We start from the raw sequence: 5,840 nt of genomic DNA, 5'->3' as shown, positions 1-5,840 counted from the left end.
TGGATTCAGGAGAGAAGAGTGGGTTTTCAGGAGGCAGAGCATTCCTGAATCATCTGCAGGATGTTGCCCTTTACAGAGTTAATTGGGACTTCCCTTGTTTATAATAATGATTGTAATCATGATTGCTTTAGAGATACAGCACTGTGAGGAATACTGCTGCAAGTCTGTTTTGTTTTCTTCTTTATTGTGGCAGCCTTCCGCATTTTTCCTCCCCCTCTTCTTGAACAAAATCTCACCCACCTGCTCTCCACTTTCCTCTCTTCTTCCATTTCCTCCTTTTCATCACCATTTCACATTTAGAAAAACTGAGTTGTGGAAAGTTAGAGATGCAGACGCCAGAGCTGACTCAAGACCACCTTGTCTACTCTTTCACACCTGCATAAACTGCATCTAGAGAGAGGAAACGGTAGCGATGGTCACGTAGCTGGTTTGTGACAAATCTGAGACAATCTGAGACCCCTGGGGCCACCCGATGTTCTATTTGTTTCACACAGCTGCATCTGCCATTTTTTTCCTCCCTCCTTTTCCTGAGTCTAGGAAAAATGAGAAAACTCTTGAGAACTCCCCAAACAACAAAAGCTGCTGTTTGTGGTGTGAGGAGCTTGCGAGTGGGAAGAGCTGCAGGCCGGAAACCGCCATCCGAAGCCCCTGCAGACACTCTGCCCAAGCTTGTCCCAACAGAGACCCACACCTCTCTTCCCCTCCAGCACAGAGCACCAGAGGGTCATTCTGACTTGCAAAGTGAAAATTGATTGTTTGTTGGTGGCTCAGGCCAGAAGCCACTGAATCCCAGCTGTCAGTTACTGACATTATTACAAATAGCAACTTTTTTGCTGCAAAAGAAGCTGCAAATGAAGTGCTGGTTTCCAGCAGAGCGCCCCCAGCTGTGCATGAATTGCTCGCAGGCATGCACACTGCAATGCTGGCCCTTTCCTAATCATTTATTTTTCTTGTCTTTGCATAGGTCGTGGGGATGTTGGATGGGTCTCCTGCAACACCTGGGCAGACCAAAGTCACTGAAATTCCAGCCTCTGCTGCCTCTTCCGTGCGCGGTACATCTATTATGATAATGGTATCTTAAAATGCTTGAACCAAAGTGAACCCCCAGTGATCACTTTCTGGCCTGAGTCTTATGTGAAGATGATAAAATTCAGACCCACATAAATTAGGATATCATACTTAGTGAGCAAATGAGACAAAAAATAACCTAACAAGGAACAGGGAGTAGGTAGGAAGGAGGTGCTATTTGTTCACTTTCTACTGTGTGTCAGGAATAAAACTTGTGATCCTGATGAACTTTCAGGTGAATTCTTATAAAAGAAGAGAGCTAGGAATCTACAAGATTGACTGACATGACAGTGGGTAGAAGATTGTATGGCCTTGCTTTAAGGCCCTTGGTGGTTCTTTGTTCTAGTAAAATATTGGAAGTACACCCTAACAGAGCTGAAAGGACTCCAAAACTGAAGAGAAAATATGACTTCCTTGGTGTGACATGAGTGTCATTCTTTTTGACTTGTCCCGCAATGGGCTCAGCTCTGTGCTCTAACTTGCTCTGTGTAGCCTATGGAGGCCTGTGTCCTTCGAATGGCATGTTGGCCAAGACTTGTCACAGTGTACCATGTGGGCCCCCTGGCAAAATACAATTCAGGTTTACCCTAACAAATGCCTGTTTCTTCACCAACAGCAATGTTGCTAAAACAGGTGAGTGATCCACTTGTGTTCAATAACTAGAAAGTGGTTTGGAAGTTTATTATAGGTTGTGTTTGCCCTTGAGCCCTTTGCAAAGACATAAGGGTTATAGTAATAGGACTTTCATTTTTATCTCCACTTTTCTAGCAAATGAGATTCTCAGAGCATAGAGAATAATCCTATATTTTAGGCTTCTTGACTCTTTATTATTGCTTTTTAATTATCCAGAATAATGGGTTTCATTGTGGTTTATACATATACAAGGATTTTTCCCCCTTTGCCTGCAGTATTTCCTCCATCGACACCCCTTTCTCCTTTAATAGTCTCCCTTCTAATTTCATGTTGCTTTGCTCTCTTAGAGTTTGCATATGAAAGAAAACATGAAATACTCAGTTTTCTGAATTTGTCCTTTTTCACTCAACATGTTGATCTTTAGCTCCATTCATTTTCCTGCCAGTGACATTTTGTGATTCTTCATGGCCCATCGTTCTCTACTCTGTATATAAACATTTACTTTTCACAACTGTCCTTTATGGGTAACTTGGCCACTTCTATGACGTGGCTATGTAATTAACTTGGGGGTACAGGTATTTCCATAGTATGCTGACCTAGATTCTTTAGAGTATACACCCAGGAGTGGTATATCCAAATCACATAGTAATTTTAGTTTTAGTTTTTTAAGGAATCTCCATACATATGTAATGGCTGGATTAACTCACATTCCCACCAACAGTGTATAAGCATCTTATCATCCCCTCACCCTCTAACCTCCTAGATTGTGCATTTATGGCTCAGTATTAGTTTTAGATAGCCCAGTCATTATTACTATGTGTCTGGTACTTGCATAATTTTTCAGTATTAAGTCAGTAACAGGTATGGGATTACTATGATAATGTCAGTCTCCTCCATGAAAATATGGTACCAAATTTTTATAAGATGGTACCACATTTTTGAACATTTTGTTCCAACCTCCAAATACAGTGCCTGATATAAAGCAGATTATCAGGCAATATTTTCTGAATAGTTGAATGAAATAATACTGTATTTTTATCTAGCAACATAAAAAATGTTAAAAACCTTACATTTTGCAAATTGTTATACAATGATAAAATATTTAGAATAAAGTACTCTTATTTAGGTATGCGTTCTTTGCTATGTTTTGAATATTGTTTGTTCTTTTCAAAACTCATATTGGATTTTAATCATTATTTTGAGGTATTAAGAAGTTTGACTAGGTGAGATCTTTAAAAGGGTTAGGGTTGATTTGGACTCTGCATTCAAGAATGAATAAATCTATTTATGCAGTTGATAAATTAATTGGATAATGAGTTTTCACTAGAGTGAGTCTGCTATAAAAGTCAGTTTTGCTAAGTTTCTGATATGCTGTGCTTCTAAAAATAGCATTCTCCCAATAAGAAAACCACCACCAGACATGGGCCTTTGACCCCGAACTACAGTGGTGAAGGAAAATAAACTTTTCTCTAATCTACCCATAATATTGTGTTACTAGCACATAGAGTGGCCTGAGGTGGACCTTAATTCCACACACGTAGTCTTTAAAGTTCCAGAATAGACATCATGCTGTAGCACAGGCTGTATGGGCGACCTGGTCTCCACCTCAGCCCTACTCTTCTGAGTGTCCTATAATGAGCCACTTTACCACTTAGGTCTTCTGTTTCCCCACTTATAAATCAAACATACTGGACTTGGTGAGCTTTTTGTTCTCTTCTAGTCTCACGCACTTTGACTTTTATAGGAAATTAAGAGCTACATCAAATCAAGACAATCTCTATAGGATGTAACTTTCCCAGACATGATTCTAGATTGCTGCTAGCTTCTCCCAGTATGTACACATAAAGATAAAGACTAGGCGCTTAACCTACTTCTGAACTTCTTGGTGTCGACTATTTGTCACCACATGTGTTCCTCCCTTAGTCCTCATTCTTTCCATGGATGACTTAGGGCACTCGTCCCCTAAGCTGTGCTTTGGATACACAGTCCTCTCTGGCTGACCCATCTTGAGAGGCTCCCAGCTTTTCCTACGTAGCCCAGGGAGTTGGGATGATGTGATTAGCTTGCACTGCCGACCCCCTAGGCAAAAAAGGCTCAGATGGATGAGGATGACAACTGTACAAGAATTAAAACACTGATCCTCAAAAAATGTCTTCCAAATAATATTTGAACAATGAAATATTTCATTAAAAACTTACCATTGTCAGGGAATTCTGGGAATGCTGTCTCATAAAGCCAGGCATGATGAAAAATTATTGACACAAAAACCAACATTTTCTACCTTATTTAATCCCATTTCCTAAATATCGCAGAAGCTCATTTTTCCTCATTGCTCTTATTCCAGCTCACAAGATTCTTCCCTATTACGCACAAATGGAAAATCCTATGAGATCATTCAAGAAATGAAAAAGACAATGATACCTAGAGAAAATTTACAAAAATGAGGCAGTGCATTTAAAATGAACTCTTACTTGATTCATTTTTAAAATTCCTTTCAATGTTTAGAGTCTAGAGTCCTTCTTTGTTATAATCTTTAAACATCAAACTATTGTGTTCTTCTCCCTTCTGGCTTACAGCAGGCTTACTACATAGAAATGAGTACTGAATTAGGATTGCACATGTTAATTTGTGCTGAAAATTTGCAATAATTACTTTCTTCTTATTGCTGGGACAAAATACCCAATGCTCAGAATTAAGGAAGGAAAGGTTTATTTAGCACATAGTTTGTGAAGGTCTCAGTCCATAATCTGCTGACACCAAGGCAGAGTAACACTTGGCAGAGGGCAGTTGCTCATGGTGGTGAAAAGCATTAAAACACAAGAGCAAAAAGGTAGAAGCAGGGGCTGTGACAGTATAGCAGCAAGCCTCTCTCTCTTATATTTCATTCAGTCTATCCATGGTAGAGCCCTCATACCCAGAATCCCAGAAACACACCCTTTCCTAGCATTCCATTGTGAATTAATCACAAACTCTAGAAGGCCACTCTAATGGCTTTGGGGGGACAACCAGACACAAACCATAACAATTACCATAGTGTTCTTAAGTCAATATCATGTTAAACAACATACATCTAAACAAGCGTTTTACCATCACACAAGTAAACAGAATATTCCCCATCAAGGAAAAGTGTATTTATGGTTATACTGCTAGAGAAAAGAAAGTGAATATGAAACTGAATACATGAGAATTTTTACATCTGAAAATGAAATATTTCTGAGTCAAGGATAAATTTTTAGGAAATGAAGTGACATTTTCAATAAAATACAAGTCATTTTTCTCTGAAAAATAATAAAATTACATGCTTGTTGAAAGTATTAGTGTTTTTGGTGGTGGGGCAGAGAGACAGAAGGAAAATAAAAGGATGGTAATGGCCTTTATTGCCACTGATCAGGACATGGAGAGGATCGATGACAGGCAGATGGGGGGATCCTCTGACCTGAGACAGGAAGGCTGAGACTTTATGAACTTTTTTTCCCCATAATTTTATTGAGAAACAAATAGCAATGAGACAGTTTCAAATCAAACTGGTAGGATAGTTTGAATAATTAACACATTGCATATTCTCTTCCTAGTGGTTATTTGCTGTACAAGATGCAGACATGATATCCTATTTATAAACACTATTACAACAAATCCCTTTATTCATTAAGAGAATGTAACTATATATCTATCCTAACCATTTTGAATACACCAGTACAAAATGGACATTCATCTGTATCCCCTTTTTTGTTTAGTTCTGTCGTTTAAATATTACAGGTGTGTTAACTCAGCAAAATATTCTAAAAGAGTCCAGTAGTCCATAATAGTATTGGATCTTCTGCTTGACTGGCAATGTCAGAAATTGTTGACCTGAGTCCCCTACAGCTCAACATGACAACATGGCTTTACTTCTTATTCATTTTTATACTTTTCAGCTGGATGGTTAAGACCAAGATAAAACAAGACCTATGCAACAAGAGTTGTCGCTTTACACCCTAACTATATATACTGACACCTGTGAATTAAGCAACTGCACGGAAGATGGCAATTTGTAATAGTAGGTTCATGCTTGGAGTGCCTGTCATTCTGGTCTTCTGAATACGGGCTGCTTGTCATGACATGCCAGTTACTGCCATGTTGTCTCTCGGGTAGATTATTGT

The sequence above is a fragment of the Octodon degus genome, unplaced genomic scaffold, assembly GCF_000260255.1.
Source record: "Octodon degus isolate 3935 unplaced genomic scaffold, OctDeg1.0 scaffold00219, whole genome shotgun sequence".
NCBI classification, from domain to species: domain Eukaryota; kingdom Metazoa; phylum Chordata; class Mammalia; order Rodentia; family Octodontidae; genus Octodon; species Octodon degus.
Note: the sequence above shows the minus strand (reverse complement) of the source record.